Below are 24,160 nucleotides of genomic sequence, written 5' to 3'. Positions count from 1 at the left end.
TAACTGTCTCCTATGAACAATAACTTTAAAACTGATGTCAATGCTTTTTTTTTTAACAATTCATCTTTATTTCAACAATTGAAGATGAATACCATTTCATTTTATAATGTAATAAGCATCGTGATGTAAGAAATATAATTCACAATGTGTAGGCGCGAATCTAGAGCTTGAAGCGGAGGTTTGGGGGAGGGGGTACGTGATAAATGTTTAAAATACTAGAGAAGTTTTCTTGTTATATAAAACCATATGTTTTTCAATAAATGGCAAACTTTTTGTTCATCCGGCATATGGTTACTCTAAATAAACTTTTGATTAGTTTAATTATTTGATTACAGATCGTATCTACCCGTTTTGCAATTGCTGTATCACCCTAAATGAGGCTAATAAAGATATGTATAATAAAATATAGAGGTAGCAGTCTTGGATTGTCTTAATTAAATCCTTTGATCCTCTAATTATCAAGTTACCCTCTGGCCAATGTAATTATGACTTGTGTATATTTAAAGAAGTTACTATATATATCTTTATTCTCATAAAGCAAATGCATTACATCGGTACAGAGATAACAAATACAACAATAAATATTTACAATATGTACAAAACAAGCGAGAGATGTTACAAAAGTTACAAGCCAGGAGTACAAGCACGGGCCGACAAACACAAGTATTTATATTTTCTATAAAAAAAAACCAAAGCTTCTTCAGAACTGGTTTTCTTGTACTTGACATAACTTCAGAGAATTTAACTGTATTTTGCCGTTTTGTAAAATATGCAGTTAAAAACTCTTTTCGTTTTTGATTGAAAAATTTGCATTCAAATATAAAATGATATTCGTCACCTATTTGTCGATTGTTACATAGACTGCAAAAGCGGTTTTCTCTGTCTGATTACGTTTTGCCATCTTCCTGTTTCAATCGGCAACTTAGTATTAGTCGTTTGAAACCGACAAAAAACAATAGCGTCTTTGAAGTCCAAAATATTAAAATATTCTTCAAATTCAAGCTTTTCTTATCATTTTTGTAGTTTATACCTTTTGACGAATTTTGAATGAGGGAATTCCAGTTCTGAATATATTGATCTAGCAATCTCTGCTTTATGACAGTTTTTAACCATTCTTTATTAACAAAATTTTGTGACTCCCATATGTTTGAGAAACCACAATCTTGAAATATTTTTTGTATAAACAAGATCCATTTTATCTGGTTATTATGTAGCGACAACGTGTCACCCTATTCAATATATAGTAAAGATAACATTAAAAAATATTTTAAGATTTTCAAGCGGTGTGGTTGGGTGTCACGTTGACGGGGGGGGGGGGGGGGGGGGGGGGGGGGGGGCTGGGTTCACCTTAATTATGATTAAAACATGTTTTTTGTACTGCCTCTAATCAACAGAAACTAAAATCTCATTAAAAATGAAAAATCAGAATATATTTTAATATAAAATTTGTAGAACAGAAGTTAAGTATCCCATTATGTATACATGCAGAGACCAAAGCAGCAAAGATATAGTCAATAGAATCTATTTGCATTTGCCTATGTTCTATCCTTATAAAACCTTGCTGTGAGGCATGGTCCCTGACATCAGAAAAATGAATGAAGTATTGGCAACTGGACGTTAAGCAACCAAATATAAATCCTCACTTTTCCGTGAAGTGTTCACTATTATTTGTCTTTTTAAAATTAAAAGGATTAAAAATTCCCAAACTGAAAAGAGTTGAAAATACTTTATTACTTTAGAAGTAAAAATTATAACAGACAGAATAAATACGGCAGAAACAAACAAATGGGAAAAAAATAGAGAACAATTTAAAATACCATATATACATGTTTAAACAGTATACTAGCAGATTATGAACGGGTCAAGGTTGAGCGAACGTGAATTTCTACCTATTACACTAAAAAGGTGACAATCAATTTTTTTAGGCACGTGTCGAATACACATTCGATAACTTTCTAATTAAAAAAAGGTATAATTGTAAAATTTAAAATTATGAATTTTTAAAAAGTCTATTTTTATATGCCATGTCCTTTGTAACAGTTGTATCATTCCATCAGGTCCTTAGTGCACATTTTTGTTCTTAGTGCACTAAGGAGATCCTTTGCGGTATTACTACGGACCCCATATATTTGAAGCTGTTCAAAATACTGTACATTATAGGTACGTGTATCAGATTGAACAATAATTGTCATATATATAAAAAGAATAGGTAATCTGGTATGAAATATGTCCACTGGAACGACCGTGCAAGTGCTATATATATATTATAGCCAGTCAAGGTCGTTTAAAACTTCCATTTGTTGTTGTCCACTGAAAATAAGCTCTTGAATGCACGAATCCCCGTTTTATTAATGCCAAATTTATTTGTTAGTATTTCTTATTCTTTTTCTTATGATTTTATCATATTTTTTTTGTGAAATTTTCTGTGTGGTTGAACATGAAATTGCCTCCGATGCTACAAAGAAAATTTGTTTAATGTCAAATGTTGCAATATATGCTAGTATTACACGTGGACAGGATGTTCCCCAAAAAATAAGTTATACACACCCCTAGGGTACACGCTAGTGTCATATGGAAAATTACTGGGTCACCTGTAAGATGGTAATCAGCCATGCAACTAATCAGGTTACTTAACTGACCATGTCACTTCAATTTAAAGTTTATCGGTAGATCAAAATGATAAATTCGTTTTAATTAAACATTTCAGATCTAAAGGATTTATCATTTTAATGAAGTGAAATAATTAAACCATATCGTATTATTTTCAAAAGATTATTTATTTTCATATTTTTTTTTATCTATGCCTGGAAAGAATTGAAAACTGTATTTATAATTTTTAAATTTATTTTATAAAAAATCCGTGTAGGTCTCATGAAATGGAACCATGCACGCATTCCTACTTAAGATTTATAAAGGAGTAGGTTCAGTAAGACCCCTTTTCGGCCCCAAAATATAGCAGTTTTACTAAATTGTATAGTACGTACTAGAACCGTCGAGCACCTGTTTGGGATATATATACATAAGTTAATTTACCGTAAATAACTGCGAGAAAATGAATAATACACAAGTTGATAATTGTCTCTTCTCTGCTCATTAATTTGCATGCAATATTTTCTCTGATTTACTTGTGAGATCACCGACACTAATAATAATTACCTAAAAAAATAGGTGCTCCGTACTGGGAAGATCATATCGGATCCTATCAATTTATTGGTTCCATTCCCCCAATTAAATGAGTCTACACGTCTCCTTAGAAAAAATGCCTTGCAATGCGTCTGAACTACTAAGTACTTCCATATAATTTCGAAAACAGATAATAATCTATTTCACTGGATGAGATTGGGCTGACGGATTTTTAAATGGAAATGTATTAATTTTTATTTATAGCACAAGTTTTACAAGGCAAGATTATTCACCCTGTTCGCCCTACAAATCAAATGGTTGCCTCCTTACACCTACACGAGCTAAAACATATACATATGAACATTTGATATCATTTATTTTGTGTGACAACTCTTCACCAATGACCTGAGTGAAAGGTTGACATGGGCAGATCCAGAAATTTCCATTTTTTTTAATTTTTTTTTTTGGGGGGGGGGGGGGGGGGCAGAGAGGGATGCTTGCTCCAGTCATGCTTCAGTGATTCCCTATATAATCAACAAAATATTTCACACCAAAAAGGGGGGGCGGGGCTTTCTCCTTAAAAGAAATCTCTGTTTTCAGGCATAGGCTCATATAAATTTGCCTTTTGAAGAACTGAAATAAATATGAAACGGCTAATGAGTTTTCAGATGCTTTACATTAAAATACATCATGTACATACATGTGACATACACAATTATATATAAATATAGAATCAAATCTTGATAAATGTATGTAATTGAAATTGTTAGCTTTAAACATTAAAAAAATGAACTCCCAAAGTTTAAACACAATTAAGAATGACCATGTACATGATGTACATGTAGTCTGTAATGTATGCCATTGCCATGAAGCTAGATCATTGTAGGTAAACTGTCATCTATTCCCTTAAATCTTTGTCCCCAGTCACCCCAAGTTTGATTTAAATTAGGGAGCTTCCATTTGATTTTTATGGGGGGGCTAGGATGAAATTTGAAAAAAATAGGCAGAACAGGAGTTTTGAGAAGAAAAAAAAGGCAGGATGAGACACTAGCAAAAAAAAAAAGTCAGGACGACAATTTTGGTAAAAAAAGTCAGGATAAACTAAAAAAAAGAAAGGCAGGAACGAACAGAGTGAAAAATAAAAAGGCAGGACAGAGATTACAGCTAAAAAAAAAATGCAGGATAAAATTTTTCATCCTAGCCCCCCCCCCCCCATAAAAATCAAATGGTAGCTCCCTTAGTCAAGTATATATCTACTCTATTAGGTCTCTAGTTTGGATAGTGTATAACTTGCAAATTAAAATCATACTCCTTCCAAATTTCTTTCTTTAAAATATTATGGATGACAATGGATGAAATAGCAAGTAAAGAATGAAATTAAATTGGATGAAATGTGTCAATTTTTTTGGTAGAGTAGTATGTCTGAAGTTGTCAAACTTAATGATAGACCCTTCAGGGGCGGATCCAGTCATTTTAAAAAGGGGTTTCCTAACCCAGGACAAAAAGGGGGGGGGGGGGGGGGGTAATTACATGTCCCCATTCAAATGCATTGATATTCCAAAAAAGGGGGGTCTTTGACACATTCCCCATTCCCATTCTCAATTTTATCATGTAGTCGTCGTAGTTAGTTTTCGCATAATTACTTTTAGTATAAGTTAACAGAAATCTATGAAACTCAAACACAGGGTTTGTGACCCGAGTTTTTGTCCAGAGTTTAGAAATTACATGAATTAGGGGCCAAAAGGGGCCAATATTAAACTTTGTTTGATTTTATAGAAAATTGAATTATTGGGGTTCTTTGATATATATATATTCCAAATCTAACTGTGTATTAAGATTCCTAGTTTTTTGGTCCTGTTTAAATTGGTCTATCTTAAGGTTCAAAGGGTCCAAAATTAAACTTATTAGATTTTTAGTATGGGCCCAAATTTCAAGTTGGTCCAAATTGGGGTCCAATATTTTACTTTGTTTGATTTCAAAAAAATTGAATATATATATATGGGGTTCTTTGATATGCTGAATCTAACCATTCATTTAGATTTTTGATATTTTGGCCCGTTAACAAATTGGTCCACATTGAGATCTAAAGGGTCCAAAATTGAACTTTATTTGATTTCATCAAATAATGAATTATTTGGGTTCTTTGATCATGTTGATATGCTGCATCTAACCATGTATTAAGATTTTGAATATTGGACCATTTTAGAGGTTAATTGTCAATTTAAAATTTTTAAGTACTTGGACCACATTCATTCAATGTCAGAAACCTATGCTGCATCAACTATTGAATCACAATCCAAATTTACAATTCAGAGTTGTATCCATAAAATTGAGAATGGAAATGGGGAATTTGTCAAAGAGACAACAACCCGACCAAATAAAAAAACAACAGCAGAAGGTCACCAACAGGTCTTCAATGTAGCGAGAAATTCCTGCACCCGGAAGCGTCCTTCAGCTGGCCCCTAAACAAATATATACTAGTTCAGTGATAATGAACGCCATACTAATTTCCAAAGTGTACACAAGAAACTAAAATTAAAATAAAACAAGACTTACAAAGGCCAGAGGCTCCTGACTTGGGACAGGCGCAAAATGCGGCGGGGTTAAACATGTTTGTGAGATCTCAACCTCCCCCTATACCTCTAACCAATGTAGAAAAGTTTGAATTGAATGTTGTGTCCATACTTGCTCCAACTGTTCAGGGTTTAAAGTGTACGTTTGTATCAAGCTGAGCCATGCATAGCATTCTTATTGGTTATTTATATATTAATTTGAAATTTTGATGAGTTAGACACATACAGATTATACTGTAAACAATATTTCAGAGTTTAACGTAGTCAAGCAAAACAAATCATAGAAGAATAGTTGAATCATGTTTTTGTTGTCCAATGAAAAATTAGAACGAACACCAAGAAAAAGTATGGGAATGTTTGTTTTTTAAACTATTGACCCGGGTGAAAGTCTTTGAAAGTCATGACAGACCAAAAGTTTGTGAAATGAAATAGCACAAATATTTCATTCTTATTAAATATTATTGTATATAAAGAAAATACTGATGTTTAATAATAGTTTTTACCCTTTTTATGTTTTATAGGACAAGAAATATAGAAAAATAATGAAAAATATAAACAGTTTCAATAGAAATGAGCGACAAAACAAGATAAACAGAATACAACAAGGCCTAAATGGTAAGACCACTTCTATATACTGTAAATTCAGAAATTATTGCTTGCATTTATTATTTTTCAGGGAATGGACAACTTATTGTGATTACAAAAAAAATCTGCATCAATTATATATATATACATGATATATATATATGTTTCTGTTATCAAAATATGATTTCTTATTTTTGCGATACTCACCCAGTCACATTAATCGCATTACTAAAAACCTCTGGATAATTTCTGAATTACAGTAATAAACATGATAAAAGTAATTGCCTTTGAATGATGACTCTTATAAAAATAAGAAGATGTGGTATGGTAAATGAGTGACTTATCCACCAGAGTTCAAAGAAGTGGATGCAAGAAATTAAAGGCCAATGATGGGCTGGCCTTCAATAATGAGACAACACTTCCTTTATAGGTCAGCCAATAAAGATCCCAACATGAAAAGATTTAAACAATCCAATTTAGTTCAACATGTTCAAAAACAATAACAATTAATAAAAAAATATCATGTCTGTGAGCACTCAACCTCTTACCTGACCATAATATAAGACAGTGGTTCAAATAACACAGCATATGAACATTCTATTACAACTTTTGCAAGTGGCTAAACTTTAAATATCACTGCAAGGCACTAAACAACGAATATTTAATCTTGGACACAAAGCACTGAAATAAGAAAACTCATATAAAGCATGACAAGTAAGAATATCAAATGAAAGTTTCTCAAATGTTAAAGTCATATGAAACGAGTGAGTGATGAAAAATAAAGTTTGTCCAACTTTTGAACCAATGCATGTATACATCATAAACTTAGTCCTCTGTGCACGATTTTATCATTATTTTCACAAGTATATCATATAAATCGTCAATTTTTTTTTCTCTCTGTTTGTTATGATTTAACAAATAATGCTGCTCATTAAATGCCGTGTTTTGAAGCTGAGTTTTACCGATTGCCACCTTATAGTAAACAAATAACAAAAAGCATGGGTATTGAGCACGTGTTTAACATGTATAATCAGCTATTTGTTTATTTCAATGACAGATCCTTGCATATTGTGGTCACCGGATTTTTACGAGGAGGGTTACGCTCGGGTCACTATGTATATGGAAAATATGTATCGGCGAATTGCTTCCTGGAAGCAAGCAATTAAAAATAAGTAAACTTCTTCTAAATGTGGACAAATTAAAGAATTTTCCTCAGAAAAAAGTATATGTACTTAAGTTGCATAATGAAAACTATCCATTTAGTTATAAAAAACATAATTATTATACATATTTTTTTTTAATTTGAGGTTTCTTATGACTTTAATTAAAACATGATAAAATAAGCCTATTTATATTGCTGTTTTTAGCTCACCTGGCCCAAAGGGCCAAGTGAGCTTTTCCAATCACTTTGCGTCCGTCGTCCGTCGTCCGTCGTCCGTCGTCGTTAACTTTTACAAAAATCTTCTCCTCTGAAACTACTGGGCCAAATTAAACCAAACTTGGCCACAATCATCATTGGGGTATCTAGTTTAAAAAATGTGTGGCGTGACCCGGCCAACCAACCAAGATGGCCGCCATGGCTAAAAATAGAACATAGGGGTAAAATGCAGTTTTTGGCTTATAACTCAAAAACAAAAGCATTTAGAGCAAATCTGACATGGGGGTAATATTGTTCAACAGGTCAAGATCTATCTGCCCTGAAATTTTCAGTTGAATCGGACATTTCGTTGTTGGGTTGCTGCCCCTGAAATGGTAATTTTAAGGAAATTTTGCTGTTTTTGGTTATTATCTTGAATATTATTATAGATAGAGATAAACTGTAAACAGCAATAATGTTCAGCAAAGTAAGATCTACAAATAAGTGAACATGACCAAAATGGTCAGTTGACCACTTTAGGAGTTATTGTCCTTTTTAGTCAATTTTTAACCATTTTTCGTAAATCTTAGTAATCTTTTAGAAAAATCTTCTCCTCTGAAACTACTGGGCCAAATTTAACCACACTTAGCCATAATCATCATTGGGGTATCTAGTTTAAAAAATGTGTGGCGTGACCCGGCCAACCAACCAAGATGGCCGCCATGGCTAAAAATAGAACATAGGGGGTAAAATGCAGTTTTTGGCTTATAACTCAAAAACCAAAGCATTGAGAGCAAATCTGACATAGATAAAATTTTTCATCAGGTCAAGATCTATCTGCCCTGAAATTTTCAGATGAATCGAACAACCCGTTGTTGGGTTGCTGCCCCTGAATTGATAATTTTAAGGAAATTTTGCTGTTTTTGGTTATTATCTTGAATATTATTATAGATAGAGATAAACTGTAAACAGCAATAATGTTCAGCAAAGTAAGATCTACAAATAAGTGAACATGACCAAAATGGTCAGTTGACCACTTTAGGAGTTATTGTCCTTTATAGTCAATTTTTAACCATTTTTCGTAAATCTTAGTAATCTTTTAGAAAAATCTTCTCCTCTGAAACTACTGGGCCAAATTTAACCACACTTAGCCATAATCATCATTGGGGTATCTAGTTTAAAAAATGTGTGGCGTGACCCGGCCAACCAACCAAGATGGCCGCCATGGCTAAAAATAGAACATAGGGGGTAAAATGCAGTTTTTGGCTTATAACTCAAAAACCAAAGCATTTAGAGCAAATCTGACATGGATAAAATTTTTCATCAGGTCAAGATCTATCTGCCCTGAAATTTTCAGATGAATCGAACAACCCGTATTGGGTTGCTGCCCCTGAATTGATAATTTTAAGGAAATTTTGCTGTTTTTGGTTATTATCTTGAATATTATTATAGATAGAGATAAACTGTAAACAGCAATAATGTTCAGCAAAGTAAGATCTACAAATAAGTGAACATGACCAAAATGGTCAGTTGACCACTTTAGGAGTTATTGTCCTTTATAGTCAATTTTTAACCATTTTTCGTAAATCTTAGTAATCTTTTAGAAAAATCTTCTCCTCTGAAACTACTGGGCCAAATTTAACCACACTTAGCCATAATCATCATTGGGGTATCTAGTTAAAAAAATGTGTCGGGTAACTCGGCCAACAAACCAAGATGGCGGCCATGGCTAAAAATAGAACATGGGGGTAAAATGCAGTTTTTGGCTTATAACTCAAAAACCAAAGCATTAAGAGCAAATCTGACAGGAAGTAAAATTGTTGATCAGGTCACGATCTATCTGGCCTGAAATTTTCAGATGAATCGGATAATCGGTTGTTAGGTTGCTGCCCCTGAATTGGTAATTTTGAGGAAATTTTGCTGTTTTTTTTTGTTATCTTGAATATTATTATAGATAGAGATAAACTGTAAACAGCAATAATGAACAGCAAAGTAAGAACTAAAAATAAGTCACTATGACCAAAATAGTCGATTGACCCCCTAAGGAGTTATGGCCCTTCATAGTAAATTTTTAACAATTTTCTTAAAATTTGAAGATTTTCAATAACATTTTCCACAGAAAGTACTCTTATAGATAGAGATAATTGTAAGCAGCAAGAATGTTTAGTAAAGTAAGATCTACAAACACATCACCATCACCAAAACACAATTTTGTCATGAATCCATCTGTGTCCATTGTTTAATATTCACAAAGACCAAGGTGAGCGACACAGGCTCTTTAGAGCCTCTAGTTTTCTCCATTTATCATGTTTATAACTTCTTTTTTTTATTTTGTGTATTTATAGGTCAGATATCTTGGTTTTTATGATCATCGTCAGGTCCTGCAAGTCTATACTGAAGAGGAAACTTATTTGTTAATACTTTTCTACATAATGTGCTAATTGGATTAATTAATGTGAAATGAACTCAATTGTGTGTTTTTCTGGAAAAAGAAATAGAAAAAATTCTACAAAATTGCTATAAACAAAATGGAGTACTATCAAAGATGCACAAGGACACAGTGGTGTAAAATGTAACAACCTACATATTCACTGATGGATTATGGAGAAATTAAGAAAAAAATAGTATCTTTGTCATGTTTGTTGTCGAAATAAACACATGCGTTATCCATTCATGTACATAATATTATGTACATGGCTCTCCATCATATCAAATATACAGAGAAGATGTTTGAAGAACAAGTTGCCAAAATTTATTCAACCAATTGAAGGAAGATGTCTTGTGAATGGAATTATTTATGCACTGAACTGTTATGTAGGGGGTAGAATAATTATACACAGCAGCTGAAACAGAAGACAAGTTAATTTGACATGAAAAGTGTTTATTTTATATAATCTTTTGTATCAACATGATCAATAATTCAGTCTAGGAGAAAATATATTTATACTGTTTGTCAATGTTTGTACTGTTATGAAATTTTTATAGAGGAAAAACATTTCCTTAAGGGAAATTTGATGTTCAGAAATTCCTTAGAGGAAATTTGAAGAACAATGATTTCCTTAGAGGAAATTTCCTCAAAAGAAAATTTGAAGCGGCAAATTTCCTCAAAAGAAAAAGAATTTCCTCAAAGGAAATAATTATGCAGCAAATTCCCTAAGGGAAATCTTTTTCCCTTGAGGAAAACTCTTTTTCCTCTGAGGAAATTGTTGAAAAAAGGGGCATTACTTTTTCAACAGTGGTGCTAGAGCCAAACATATTTAGGACAAATATCAGCATGATCAGAGAACCAATACCAATCAAGTTATCAACTTCATTTTGACTTAACTCCAAAAATTAAGGTGAAAACTTTTGCACTCAGCGGAATTGCAAACTTGTCCCGGATACTGTTAATATTCTTATACAAGACCTGTTTATTTTCTCTTGCTTATGACCTTAGATATATTATTGCTGTATGTTAATGCTTATGAAATTAGATATATTATTGCTGCATGTTTATACTTTTGACCTTAGATACATTATTGCTGTATGTTGATTGTCACTTGCTTATGACCTTAGATATATTATTGCTGCATGTTTATGCTTATGACCTTAGATATACTATTGCTGTATGTTGATTGTCTTTTGCTTATGACCTTAGACATGTTAGATATACTATTGCTGTATGTTGTCTTTTGCTTATGACCTTTAATAGATATACAATGTATAATATTGCTGCATGTTTATGCTTATGACCTTAGATATATTATTGCTGTATGTTTATTGTCACTTGCTTATGACCTTAGATATATTATTCATGTTATTTGTGCAGGTTTATTGACACTTGCTTAAGTTATTTTATTGCTGTTTGTTTAATTTTCTGTTTTTGTTTCACACATTTTACTTGATGGTGTTATCTCAGTGAAAGATGAAATATTAAAACACAAGTGCTTTATTTGTTATACCAATTGTAATGTTTTGTCTTTTTGAAAATGATATTCTCAAATGTACATAACTTGAATTAAGAAGTGTTGAAATTAAGTAAGGATATGGTATGTGATTGCCAATGAGACAACTAAAAACCAGAGATAAAGGTATTTTCAGCCAGTGACTGAACAGCCGTCAACAATGAGCAAGACCTATCAACATTTAAATGTCTGCATGAAAAAAACACAAAAACATTCAAATGGATAAACATAAGACACTGTGTGCAATGGTGTGAAAGCTATGTATGCAAAACTATATACTGAAAATTCAGAAATTATTGCTAGCAATTGTTAGTGCGATTTTTCTCAATTTCATCATTTTTTTGTGTGCAAAATTTAAAAAAATCCTGTTTAGTTCATAAAAAATTTCAATATGCAAGTGTATATTATTGTGATTATAACCCTGTCACTATTTTCACAATAATAAAAACAGCAATAATTTCTGAATTTATAGTAGTTAAATTTTTGACACATAGTGATTTACTTTCAATTAAGCATGCCTAGACAAAAATCGTAGAACACACAATTATATATTTCTACAATTAAGATTCAAAGAAATACTTGTACCCATAATAACTTAGTCCTTTTTGTGAAATTGCTTCACTCATGCAATTAGAGGATTTTTTTATGTTTTCTTTTTAGTTATATCACTTCCCATGTGAACAATTATTGTTCCCATGGGAAAACATATTGTTCCCAAGGGAAAAATTATTGTTCCCAAGGGAAAAATTATTGTTCCCATGGGAAAAATTATTGTTCCCATGGGAAAAATTATTGTTCCCATGGGAAAAAATATTGTTCCCATGGGAAAAGTATTTTCCCATGGGAAGAAAAGGAGTTCCCTTGGGAAGAAAAATTCCCTTGGGAAATTTAGAACTTCCCATGGGAACAAACAATTTACTTATGTTCCCATGGGAACTTTAAAGTTCCTATGGGAACTTTAAAGTTCCTATGGGAACTCTAAACTTCCCATGGGAAAAGTAATTTTTCCCATGGGAACTTTCAATGTTCCCATGGGAAATTCTAATATTCCCATGGGAATTATCAAATTTCCCATGGGAAATGTACTTTTAATCAGCTGCAGTGACAAGAGTGACAACAGTGACAAGTTGGGACATATGGCATTTTTTTAATTTTTCAATAATCTATCACTGGGCAATTTTTTTTTTTGATATCTTGTAAACCGACAAAGTCAGATTTGCCGATACCGGAATGGCAAATTTGTCCCGCACAGTGTTATTTTATATGGATTATAACTTATCGTGTGTCAGATTAACAAATCGAATGTTTATGTTAATGATTCCAGCCTGAAACAATGCGTTATTATATAGCGTCGACAGTAGCGACTATTCGCGGTGATTTCGCCGCCTTTTGCAGTCTTGAGCTATTGGCATTCTATAGTCTGTCTAACGCCAGTTGATATTCCCAATGACGTTGTAACGTACAAAAAGGCATGATTGCTGTTATTGTTGCTCTTTATATGTGTTAAGTTACCCCACTATGAGTAAGTCCCAGGTAGTCTAGTGGTTAGGATTCCGCGCTCTCACCGCGGCGGCCGGGGTTCGATTCCCCGTCTGGGAAGATATTTTTGCGCCTTTTCTCCGGATCGATATTGATATTAATAACGGTATATTCTTCAAACAACTGTTATGTGTACGTGGTCAATGAAAGAAACGGTGTATGTTTGTCCTATCGTGCATATATATATACTCATATGATTTCCTTCTACAAACCAATACTTTATATTTTATGTCTTCCTTCGGCTCAATATATAACGAGGCGGACTGATTGATGGTTCAGTACATGAAAATGAAGTACAAATGTACTTGCTCAACAAATTTCAATCCCAATACAACTGTTAGAGACATAAAGTTAACCATCTCGTCTTGGTGCAAGACTATTTTAATAATCAGAGTGGCATGTATATACATGGTATGAAAATACACTACTTAAATTTAATGTTCTATCGTTGTGAAGGGGATGTAGCTCAGTGGTAGAGCGTTCGCTTTGCATGTGAAAGGCCCCGGGTTCGATCCCCGGCATCTCCACTCCTAATTTTTTGTCAATGTCATTGAGTCCACATAAACTATGTCTTTCGTGCACGATCAAGTGAAAATGCACAGTAAAATATAAGAGAGCATCTCCGACCTCTCTTAGGACACCTACATGAACACTTTGTCCTGCGGTAAAAGGCGGAATTGAAAAGGAAATATTGATGAAAATCCAGGGACGGGGATGTAGCTCAGTGGTAGAGCGTTCGCTTCGCATGTGAAAGGCCCCGGGTTCGATCCCCGGCATCTCCATATTTTTTGGCCGCAGACAAAATCGGCATCGAGAAATCAATTAAAGTAATCTCGCCTACACAATGCTGCTTTGCCTTGAAAATCATAGAAAGCGCAACGGAATATAAGTGCTGTTTGAACAGCGAACTCGGCACACTCAGATGACTTAAACTATTTCGTAATCTCGCCTACACAATGCTGCTTTGCCTTGAAAATCATAGAAAGCGCAACGGAATATAAGTGCTGTTTGAACAGCGAACTCGGCACACTCAGATGACTTAAACTATTTCAAAATCACTCTTTAGAGGCATGTCTCAAATGCACGCTCAAACATTTCAGGCAAAGCCGAATTAATACCACACTCCCTTTCCCCGACAGGTTTTACTTGTGTCACTATTTTATATGGATTATAACTTATCGTGTGTCAGATTAACAAATCGAATGTTTATGTTAATGATTCCAGCCTGAAACAATGCGTTATTATATAGCGTCGACAGTAGCGACTATTCGCGGTGATTTCGCCGCCTTTTGCAGTCTTGAGCTATTGGCATTCTATAGTCTGTCTAACGCCAGTTGATATTCCCAATGACGTTGTAACGTACAAAAAGGCATGATTGCTGTTATTGTTGCTCTTTATATGTGTTAAGTTACCCCACTATGAGTAAGTCCCAGGTAGTCTAGTGGTTAGGATTCCGCGCTGGAAAAGTCGAGTGGACCTTTGTATGACAGGACGTTGTTTTTGTGTACAGTGAAAATATTACTTTATTATAAGTTATTGCTCGGATTACCAAGCTAAAATATGGATTATTAACATTCTAACTTGTTTTAGAAGTAAGTTCTTTTCATTGATATTGAAAAAACCGTCTTTATTAACTGTTTGAAATGTGGTAAATATTGTTGGATTGAAAGAGGCTACCCGAGGGTGAATTGTATAACTGTTTTTAACTATATTTATAATGGAAAGACTCCCGTCGTTATTAACGAGTACTATAGAAAACGCATGTAGACAATTTCGTCATATATCATTTACTGTGCATGGTGAGAATGACAGAGCCCGTGTATCTATAGTTTTTACAAATCAAGATAGTAATAAGACTAAAAGAAAATCAAATTCTACTGTCAATCGTGATAAAAAACGGATGAAAGAATATAATACTGATGATGCAAACAGTTCTATTAGTGAGAACCATAAAGATGTGATTTGTTCAGATCGTTCATCTGAAATTAGTCAAATACCGAGTGAAGAGGTATCGACAAATACCCTAGATATAATGGACATTGACGATAACCCGTCTATGGCCTCTACTACTTCAGGTAACATTGAAGTTATAGAGAGTCCAAATTTAGAACTGTCAATCGATACAGGTAATGAATTGTCTTTGCCACCAACCTGTTTAAAGGGTAAACATGTAAACAATGTGGAAAAATGTAAACAAAGAATAACTGTTGATAGAATTGAAAAGAATAAGTGTACCGTAGAAGGAGACATTTTAGTAACAAAATGTACAATTAGTAAAAAGAATAATAGCGATATTGTATCCACTACGTCACCAGGTGCACAACCATGTGATAAAGTGAAAGAACATAATAGAAAAGTACCAGAAAGTGGAATTATAAGGAAAATTGTTTTTAAAAAAAGCCGGAGCGGTATGGACATGTTGATTGGAAAAACGGAAAGAGGACGTCTGGTATTGTTTCATATGAGTGGTAAAAATTTTGAACTTCTCCTTCCCGGGGAACATGAGTACTCTAGATATAACAAAGTGCTAACCGAGGATTTTGAAGATGTACGAACAACACCATTTATGAATGATGAAGTGAATGAAGGTATATTGAAGATGGAAAAAGTTGTGAAAATGAAAAGACTGTAATTTTTTTATTGATATTTTGTAATTTGTTTTTGTAGAGAGAAAGTGGGTATGTTTCTGTGAGAAAATGTGAGAAAAAGCTTTTGCTGAACGATGATAATTATATTGTGATGTTGTTTGCTTGTCTTATAATTGCTGATAATTGCCTTAATTTTAATACTTTCGATTTTATTTGCGTTGTGGAATGGAGACCAGCCCTGTGCGAACTATTATTTCGATTGTAACATTTTATGTCATATTTCGGGCAATAAGACTGTACAAACATCTAACTCTTTTGATTTTTCATTGTATTCTGTGTAAGCTTTAAATAGTTGTGAATGTATGAGATGAGTGGAAGATTAGATAGAGATTGAATATAAGTATAGGGATATGATATTTTTCTATAATAATGATATGTATATGTATATAAATATGAGTATCGAAAGTAAATAATCAGACAATTATGTTCGTGACAAATATTTCACGCTATATAGATAATGTTTGAAATGTGATTCGTTTCAGAGAAAGGACAATAACTAATGGCAATGTTTTCAATTTTGTGTAACTAAAACTGTGATATGTATGTATGAATTGTGGATTATAATAAAGATAAAAAAAAAAAAAAAAAAAAGGATTCCGCGCTCTCACCGCGGCGGCCGGGGTTCGATTCCCCGTCTGGGAAGATATTTTTGCGCCTTTTCTCCGGATCGATATTGATATTAATAACGGTATATTCTTCAAACAACTGTTATGTGTACGTGGTCAATGAAAGAAACGGTGTATGTTTGTCCTATCGTGCATATATATATACTCATATGATTTCCTTCTACAAACCAATACTTTATATTTTATGTCTTCCTTCGGCTCAATATATAACGAGGCGGACTGATTGATGGTTCAGTACATGAAAATGAAGTACAAATGTACTTGCTCAACAAATTTCAATCCCAATACAACTGTTAGAGACATAAAGTTAACCATCTCGTCTTGGTGCAAGACTATTTTAATAATCAGAGTGGCATGTATATACATGGTATGAAAATACACTACTTAAATTTAATGTTCTATCGTTGTGAAGGGGATGTAGCTCAGTGGTAGAGCGTTCGCTTTGCATGTGAAAGGCCCCGGGTTCGATCCCCGGCATCTCCACTCCTAATTTTTTGTCAATGTCATTGAGTCCACATAAACTATGTCTTTCGTGCACGATCAAGTGAAAATGCACAGTAAAATATAAGAGAGCATCTCCGACCTCTCTTAGGACACCTACATGAACACTTTGTCCTGCGGTAAAAGGCGGAATTGAAAAGGAAATATTGATGAAAATCCAGGGACGGGGATGTAGCTCAGTGGTAGAGCGTTCGCTTCGCATGTGAAAGGCCCCGGGTTCGATCCCCGGCATCTCCATATTTTTTGGCCGCAGACAAAATCGGCATCGAGAAATCAATTAAAGTAATCTCGCCTACACAATGCTGCTTTGCCTTGAAAATCATAGAAAGCGCAACGGAATATAAGTGCTGTTTGAACAGCGAACTCGGCACACTCAGATGACTTAAACTATTTCAAAATCACTCTTTAGAGGCATGTCTCAAATGCACGCTCAAACATTTCAGGCAAAGCCGAATTAATACCACACTCCCTTTCCCCGACAGGTTTTACTTGTGTCACTATTTTATATGGATTATAACTTATCGTGTGTCAGATTAACAAATCGAATGTTTATGTTAATGATTCCAGCCTGAAACAATGCGTTATTATATAGCGTCGACAGTAGCGACTATTCGCGGTGATTTCGCCGCCTTTTGCAGTCTTGAGCTATTGGCATTCTATAGTCTGTCTAACGCCAGTTGATATTCCCAATGACGTTGTAACGTACAAAAAGGCATGATTGCTGTTATTGTTGCTCTTTATATGTGTTAAGTTACCCCACTATGAGTAAGTCCCAGGTAGTCTAGTGGTTAGGATTCCGCGCTCTCACCGCGGCGGCCGGGGTTCGATTCCCCGTCTGGGAAGATATTTTTGCGCCTTTTCTCCGGATCGATATTGATATTAATAACGGTATATTCTTCAAACAACTGTTATGTGTACGTGGTCAATGAAAGAAACGGTGTATGTTTGTCCTATCGTGCATATATATATACTCATATGATTTCCTTCTACAAACCAATACTTTATATTTTATGTCTTCCTTCGGCTCAATATATAACGAGGCGGACTGATTGATGGTTCAGTACATGAAAATGAAGTACAAATGTACTTGCTCAACAAATTTCAATCCCAATACAACTGTTAGAGACATAAAGTTAACCATCTCGTCTTGGTGCAAGACTATTTTAATAATCAGAGTGGCATGTATATACATGGTATGAAAATACACTACTTAAATTTAATGTTCTATCGTTGTGAAGGGGATGTAGCTCAGTGGTAGAGCGTTCGCTTTGCATGTGAAAGGCCCCGGGTTCGATCCCCGGCATCTCCACTCCTAATTTTTTGTCAATGTCATTGAGTCCACATAAACTATGTCTTTCGTGCACGATCAAGTGAAAATGCACAGTAAAATATAAGAGAGCATCTCCGACCTCTCTTAGGACACCTACATGAACACTTTGTCCTGCGGTAAAAGGCGGAATTGAAAAGGAAATATTGATGAAAATCCAGGGACGGGGATGTAGCTCAGTGGTAGAGCGTTCGCTTCGCATGTGAAAGGCCCCGGGTTCGATCCCCGGCATCTCCATATTTTTTGGCCGCAGACAAAATCGGCATCGAGAAATCAATTAAAGTAATCTCGCCTACACAATGCTGCTTTGCCTTGAAAATCATAGAAAGCGCAACGGAATATAAGTGCTGTTTGAACAGCGAACTCGGCACACTCAGATGACTTAAACTATTTCAAAATCACTCTTTAGAGGCATGTCTCAAATGCACGCTCAAACATTTCAGGCAAAGCCGAATTAATACCACACTCCCTTTCCCCGACAGGTTTTACTTGTGTCACTATTTTATATGGATTATAACTTATCGTGTGTCAGATTAACAAATCGAATGTTTATGTTAATGATTCCAGCCTGAAACAATGCGTTATTATATAGCGTCGACAGTAGCGACTATTCGCGGTGATTTCGCCGCCTTTTGCAGTCTTGAGCTATTGGCATTCTATAGTCTGTCTAACGCCAGTTGATATTCCCAATGACGTTGTAACGTACAAAAAGGCATGATTGCTGTTATTGTTGCTCTTTATATGTGTTAAGTTACCCCACTATGAGTAAGTCCCAGGTAGTCTAGTGGTTAGGATTCCGCGCTCTCACCGCGGCGGCCGGGGTTCGATTCCCCGTCTGGGAAGATATTTTTGCGCCTTTTCTCCGGATCGATATTGATATTAATAACGGTATATTCTTCAAACAACTGTTATGTGTACGTGGTCAATGAAAGAAACGGTGTATGTTTGTCCTATCGTGCATATATATATACTCATATGATTTCCTTCTACAAACCAATACTTTATATTTTATGTCTTCCTTCGGCTCAATATATAACGAGGCGGACTGATTGATGGTTCAGTACATGAAAATGAAGTACAAATGTACTTGCTCAACAAATTTCAATCCCAATACAACTGTTAGAGACATAAAGTTAACCATCTCGTCTTGGTGCAAGACTATTTTAATAATCAGAGTGGCATGTATATACATGGTATGAAAATACACTACTTAAATTTAATGTTCTATCGTTGTGAAGGGGATGTAGCTCAGTGGTAGAGCGTTCGCTTTGCATGTGAAAGGCCCCGGGTTCGATCCCCGGCATCTCCACTCCTAATTTTTTGTCAATGTCATTGAGTCCACATAAACTATGTCTTTCGTGCACGATCAAGTGAAAATGCACAGTAAAATATAAGAGAGCATCTCCGACCTCTCTTAGGACACCTACATGAACACTTTGTCCTGCGGTAAAAGGCGGAATTGAAAAGGAAATATTGATGAAAATCCAGGGACGGGGATGTAGCTCAGTGGTAGAGCGTTCGCTTCGCATGTGAAAGGCCCCGGGTTCGATCCCCGGCATCTCCATATTTTTTGGCCGCAGACAAAATCGGCATCGAGAAATCAATTAAAGTAATCTCGCCTACACAATGCTGCTTTGCCTTGAAAATCATAGAAAGCGCAACGGAATATAAGTGCTGTTTGAACAGCGAACTCGGCACACTCAGATGACTTAAACTATTTCAAAATCACTCTTTAGAGGCATGTCTCAAATGCACGCTCAAACATTTCAGGCAAAGCCGAATTAATACCACACTCCCTTTCCCCGACAGGTTTTACTTGTGTCACTATTTTATATGGATTATAACTTATCGTGTGTCAGATTAACAAATCGAATGTTTATGTTAATGATTCCAGCCTGAAACAATGCGTTATTATATAGCGTCGACAGTAGCGACTATTCGCGGTGATTTCGCCGCCTTTTGCAGTCTTGAGCTATTGGCATTCTATAGTCTGTCTAACGCCAGTTGATATTCCCAATGACGTTGTAACGTACAAAAAGGCATGATTGCTGTTATTGTTGCTCTTTATATGTGTTAAGTTACCCCACTATGAGTAAGTCCCAGGTAGTCTAGTGGTTAGGATTCCGCGCTCTCACCGCGGCGGCCGGGGTTCGATTCCCCGTCTGGGAAGATATTTTTGCGCCTTTTCTCCGGATCGATATTGATATTAATAACGGTATATTCTTCAAACAACTGTTATGTGTACGTGGTCAATGAAAGAAACGGTGTATGTTTGTCCTATCGTGCATATATATATACTCATATGATTTCCTTCTACAAACCAATACTTTATATTTTATGTCTTCCTTCGGCTCAATATATAACGAGGCGGACTGATTGATGGTTCAGTACATGAAAATGAAGTACAAATGTACTTGCTCAACAAATTTCAATCCCAATACAACTGTTAGAGACATAAAGTTAACCATCTCGTCTTGGTGCAAGACTATTTTAATAATCAGAGTGGCATGTATATACATGGTATGAAAATACACTACTTAAATTTAATGTTCTATCGTTGTGAAGGGGATGTAGCTCAGTGGTAGAGCGTTCGCTTTGCATGTGAAAGGCCCCGGGTTCGATCCCCGGCATCTCCACTCCTAATTTTTTGTCAATGTCATTGAGTCCACATAAACTATGTCTTTCGTGCACGATCAAGTGAAAATGCACAGTAAAATATAAGAGAGCATCTCCGACCTCTCTTAGGACACCTACATGAACACTTTGTCCTGCGGTAAAAGGCGGAATTGAAAAGGAAATATTGATGAAAATCCAGGGACGGGGATGTAGCTCAGTGGTAGAGCGTTCGCTTCGCATGTGAAAGGCCCCGGGTTCGATCCCCGGCATCTCCATATTTTTTGGCCGCAGACAAAATCGGCATCGAGAAATCAATTAAAGTAATCTCGCCTACACAATGCTGCTTTGCCTTGAAAATCATAGAAAGCGCAACGGAATATAAGTGCTGTTTGAACAGCGAACTCGGCACACTCAGATGACTTAAACTATTTCAAAATCACTCTTTAGAGGCATGTCTCAAATGCACGCTCAAACATTTCAGGCAAAGCCGAATTAATACCACACTCCCTTTCCCCGACAGGTTTTACTTGTGTCACTATTTTATATGGATTATAACTTATCGTGTGTCAGATTAACAAATCGAATGTTTATGTTAATGATTCCAGCCTGAAACAATGCGTTATTATATAGCGTCGACAGTAGCGACTATTCGCGGTGATTTCGCCGCCTTTTGCAGTCTTGAGCTATTGGCATTCTATAGTCTGTCTAACGCCAGTTGATATTCCCAATGACGTTGTAACGTACAAAAAGGCATGATTGCTGTTATTGTTGCTCTTTATATGTGTTAAGTTACCCCACTATGAGTAAGTCCCAGGTAGTCTAGTGGTTAGGATTCCGCGCTCTCACCGCGGCGGCCGGGGTTCGATTCCCCGTCTGGGAAGATATTTTTGCGCCTTTTCTCCGGATCGATATTGATATTAATAACGGTATATTCTTCAAACAACTGTTATGTGTACGTGGTCAATGAAAGAAACGGTGTATGTTTGTCCTATCGTGCATATATATATACTCATATGATTTCCTTCTACAAACCAATACTTTATATTTTATGTCTTCCTTCGGCTCAATATATAACGAGGCGGACTGATTGATGGTTCAGTACATGAAAATGAAGTACAAATGTACTTGCTCAACAAATTTCAATCCCAATACAACTGTTAGAGACATAAAGTTAACCATCTCGTCTTGGTGCAAGACTATTTTAATAATCAGAGTGGCATGTATATACATGGTATGAAAATACACTACTTAAATTTAATGTTCTATCGTTGTGAAGGGGATGTAGCTCAGTGGTAGAGCGTTCGCTTTGCATGTGAAAGGCCCCGGGTTCGATCCCCGGCATCTCCACTCCTAATTTTTTGTCAATGTCATTGAGTCCACATAAACTATGTCTTTCGTGCACGATCAAGTGAAAATGCACAGTAAAATATAAGAGAGCATCTCCGACCTCTCTTAGGACACCTACATGAACACTTTGTCCTGCGGTAAAAGGCGGAATTGAAAAGGAAATATTGATGAAAATCCAGGGACGGGGATGTAGCTCAGTGGTAGAGCGTTCGCTTCGCATGTGAAAGGCCCCGGGTTCGATCCCCGGCATCTCCATATTTTTTGGCCGCAGACAAAATCGGCATCGAGAAATCAATTAAAGTAATCTCGCCTACACAATGCTGCTTTGCCTTGAAAATCATAGAAAGCGCAACGGAATATAAGTGCTGTTTGAACAGCGAACTCGGCACACTCAGATGACTTAAACTATTTCAAAATCACTCTTTAGAGGCATGTCTCAAATGCACGCTCAAACATTTCAGGCAAAGCCGAATTAATACCACACTCCCTTTCCCCGACAGGTTTTACTTGTGTCACTATTTTATATGGATTATAACTTATCGTGTGTCAGATTAACAAATCGAATGTTTATGTTAATGATTCCAGCCTGAAACAATGCGTTATTATATAGCGTCGACAGTAGCGACTATTCGCGGTGATTTCGCCGCCTTTTGCAGTCTTGAGCTATTGGCATTCTATAGTCTGTCTAACGCCAGTTGATATTCCCAATGACGTTGTAACGTACAAAAAGGCATGATTGCTGTTATTGTTGCTCTTTATATGTGTTAAGTTACCCCACTATGAGTAAGTCCCAGGTAGTCTAGTGGTTAGGATTCCGCGCTCTCACCGCGGCGGCCGGGGTTCGATTCCCCGTCTGGGAAGATATTTTTGCGCCTTTTCTCCGGATCGATATTGATATTAATAACGGTATATTCTTCAAACAACTGTTATGTGTACGTGGTCAATGAAAGAAACGGTGTATGTTTGTCCTATCGTGCATATATATATACTCATATGATTTCCTTCTACAAACCAATACTTTATATTTTATGTCTTCCTTCGGCTCAATATATAACGAGGCGGACTGATTGATGGTTCAGTACATGAAAATGAAGTACAAATGTACTTGCTCAACAAATTTCAATCCCAATACAACTGTTAGAGACATAAAGTTAACCATCTCGTCTTGGTGCAAGACTATTTTAATAATCAGAGTGGCATGTATATACATGGTATGAAAATACACTACTTAAATTTAATGTTCTATCGTTGTGAAGGGGATGTAGCTCAGTGGTAGAGCGTTCGCTTTGCATGTGAAAGGCCCCGGGTTCGATCCCCGGCATCTCCACTCCTAATTTTTTGTCAATGTCATTGAGTCCACATAAACTATGTCTTTCGTGCACGATCAAGTGAAAATGCACAGTAAAATATAAGAGAGCATCTCCGACCTCTCTTAGGACACCTACATGAACACTTTGTCCTGCGGTAAAAGGCGGAATTGAAAAGGAAATATTGATGAAAATCCAGGGACGGGGATGTAGCTCAGTGGTAGAGCGTTCGCTTTGCATGTGAAAGGCCCGGGTTCGATCCCCGGCATCTCCACTCCTAATTTTTTGTCAATGTCATTGAGTCCACATAAACTATGTCTTTCGTGCACGATCAAGTGAAAATGCACAGTAAAATATAAGAGAGCATCTCCGACCTCTCTTAGGACACCTACATGAACACTTTGTCCTGCGGTAAAAGGCGGAATTGAAAAGGAAATATTGATGAAAATCCAGGGACGGGGATGTAGCTCAGTGGTAGAGCGTTCGCTTCGCATGTGAAAGGCCCCGGGTTCGATCCCCGGCATCTCCATATTTTTTGGCCGCAGACAAAATCGGCATCGAGAAATCAATTAAAGTAATCTCGCCTACACAATGCTGCTTTGCCTTGAAAATCATAGAAAGCGCAACGGAATATAAGTGCTGTTTGAACAGCGAACTCGGCACACTC

At 35.8% G+C, this 24,160-nt stretch overlaps 1 long non-coding RNA gene and 21 other non-coding genes across 22 annotated transcripts; all 22 read left to right on the top strand.

Moving 5' to 3' along the window:
* Window positions 1-3,160: 3,160 nt before the first annotated feature.
* On the top strand, window positions 3,161-10,595 carry LOC139508799 (uncharacterized). The gene is made up of 3 exons (XR_011661468.1): window positions 3,161-3,367; window positions 6,218-6,311; window positions 9,984-10,595. It is a non-coding gene; the product is annotated as an uncharacterized lncRNA (long non-coding RNA).
* Window positions 10,596-13,109: 2,514 nt separating this feature from the next.
* Window positions 13,110-13,181, top strand: Trnae-cuc (transfer RNA glutamic acid (anticodon CUC)). Its single transcript has one exon. It is a non-coding gene; the product is annotated as a tRNA-Glu (tRNA).
* Window positions 13,182-13,576: 395 nt separating this feature from the next.
* On the top strand, window positions 13,577-13,648 carry Trnaa-ugc (transfer RNA alanine (anticodon UGC)). Its single transcript has one exon. It is a non-coding gene; the product is annotated as a tRNA-Ala (tRNA).
* A 183-nt stretch (window positions 13,649-13,831) lies between these two features.
* Trnaa-cgc (transfer RNA alanine (anticodon CGC)) lies at window positions 13,832-13,903 on the top strand. The gene has a single exon. It is a non-coding gene; the product is annotated as a tRNA-Ala (tRNA).
* A 2,903-nt stretch (window positions 13,904-16,806) lies between these two features.
* On the top strand, window positions 16,807-16,878 carry Trnaa-ugc (transfer RNA alanine (anticodon UGC)). The gene has a single exon. It is a non-coding gene; the product is annotated as a tRNA-Ala (tRNA).
* A 183-nt stretch (window positions 16,879-17,061) lies between these two features.
* On the top strand, window positions 17,062-17,133 carry Trnaa-cgc (transfer RNA alanine (anticodon CGC)). Its single transcript has one exon. It is a non-coding gene; the product is annotated as a tRNA-Ala (tRNA).
* A 533-nt stretch (window positions 17,134-17,666) lies between these two features.
* On the top strand, window positions 17,667-17,738 carry Trnae-cuc (transfer RNA glutamic acid (anticodon CUC)). The gene has a single exon. It is a non-coding gene; the product is annotated as a tRNA-Glu (tRNA).
* Window positions 17,739-18,133: 395 nt separating this feature from the next.
* Window positions 18,134-18,205, top strand: Trnaa-ugc (transfer RNA alanine (anticodon UGC)). Its single transcript has one exon. It is a non-coding gene; the product is annotated as a tRNA-Ala (tRNA).
* A 183-nt stretch (window positions 18,206-18,388) lies between these two features.
* Window positions 18,389-18,460, top strand: Trnaa-cgc (transfer RNA alanine (anticodon CGC)). Its single transcript has one exon. It is a non-coding gene; the product is annotated as a tRNA-Ala (tRNA).
* A 533-nt stretch (window positions 18,461-18,993) lies between these two features.
* On the top strand, window positions 18,994-19,065 carry Trnae-cuc (transfer RNA glutamic acid (anticodon CUC)). The gene has a single exon. It is a non-coding gene; the product is annotated as a tRNA-Glu (tRNA).
* Window positions 19,066-19,460: 395 nt separating this feature from the next.
* On the top strand, window positions 19,461-19,532 carry Trnaa-ugc (transfer RNA alanine (anticodon UGC)). Its single transcript has one exon. It is a non-coding gene; the product is annotated as a tRNA-Ala (tRNA).
* A 183-nt stretch (window positions 19,533-19,715) lies between these two features.
* Trnaa-cgc (transfer RNA alanine (anticodon CGC)) lies at window positions 19,716-19,787 on the top strand. Its single transcript has one exon. It is a non-coding gene; the product is annotated as a tRNA-Ala (tRNA).
* A 533-nt stretch (window positions 19,788-20,320) lies between these two features.
* Window positions 20,321-20,392, top strand: Trnae-cuc (transfer RNA glutamic acid (anticodon CUC)). Its single transcript has one exon. It is a non-coding gene; the product is annotated as a tRNA-Glu (tRNA).
* A 395-nt stretch (window positions 20,393-20,787) lies between these two features.
* Window positions 20,788-20,859, top strand: Trnaa-ugc (transfer RNA alanine (anticodon UGC)). The gene has a single exon. It is a non-coding gene; the product is annotated as a tRNA-Ala (tRNA).
* Window positions 20,860-21,042: 183 nt separating this feature from the next.
* On the top strand, window positions 21,043-21,114 carry Trnaa-cgc (transfer RNA alanine (anticodon CGC)). The gene has a single exon. It is a non-coding gene; the product is annotated as a tRNA-Ala (tRNA).
* Window positions 21,115-21,647: 533 nt separating this feature from the next.
* Window positions 21,648-21,719, top strand: Trnae-cuc (transfer RNA glutamic acid (anticodon CUC)). The gene has a single exon. It is a non-coding gene; the product is annotated as a tRNA-Glu (tRNA).
* A 395-nt stretch (window positions 21,720-22,114) lies between these two features.
* On the top strand, window positions 22,115-22,186 carry Trnaa-ugc (transfer RNA alanine (anticodon UGC)). Its single transcript has one exon. It is a non-coding gene; the product is annotated as a tRNA-Ala (tRNA).
* Window positions 22,187-22,369: 183 nt separating this feature from the next.
* On the top strand, window positions 22,370-22,441 carry Trnaa-cgc (transfer RNA alanine (anticodon CGC)). Its single transcript has one exon. It is a non-coding gene; the product is annotated as a tRNA-Ala (tRNA).
* A 533-nt stretch (window positions 22,442-22,974) lies between these two features.
* On the top strand, window positions 22,975-23,046 carry Trnae-cuc (transfer RNA glutamic acid (anticodon CUC)). The gene has a single exon. It is a non-coding gene; the product is annotated as a tRNA-Glu (tRNA).
* Window positions 23,047-23,441: 395 nt separating this feature from the next.
* Window positions 23,442-23,513, top strand: Trnaa-ugc (transfer RNA alanine (anticodon UGC)). The gene has a single exon. It is a non-coding gene; the product is annotated as a tRNA-Ala (tRNA).
* A 183-nt stretch (window positions 23,514-23,696) lies between these two features.
* Trnaa-ugc (transfer RNA alanine (anticodon UGC)) lies at window positions 23,697-23,767 on the top strand. Its single transcript has one exon. It is a non-coding gene; the product is annotated as a tRNA-Ala (tRNA).
* A 183-nt stretch (window positions 23,768-23,950) lies between these two features.
* Window positions 23,951-24,022, top strand: Trnaa-cgc (transfer RNA alanine (anticodon CGC)). The gene has a single exon. It is a non-coding gene; the product is annotated as a tRNA-Ala (tRNA).
* The last annotated feature ends 138 nt before the right edge of the window (window positions 24,023-24,160 follow it).

Source organism: Mytilus edulis, unplaced genomic scaffold (assembly GCF_963676685.1).
Source record: "Mytilus edulis unplaced genomic scaffold, xbMytEdul2.2 SCAFFOLD_123, whole genome shotgun sequence".
In the NCBI taxonomy this organism is placed as follows: Eukaryota; Metazoa; Mollusca; class Bivalvia; order Mytilida; family Mytilidae; genus Mytilus; species Mytilus edulis.
Note: the sequence above shows the minus strand (reverse complement) of the source record. Positions and strands in the feature narration are given on the sequence as shown.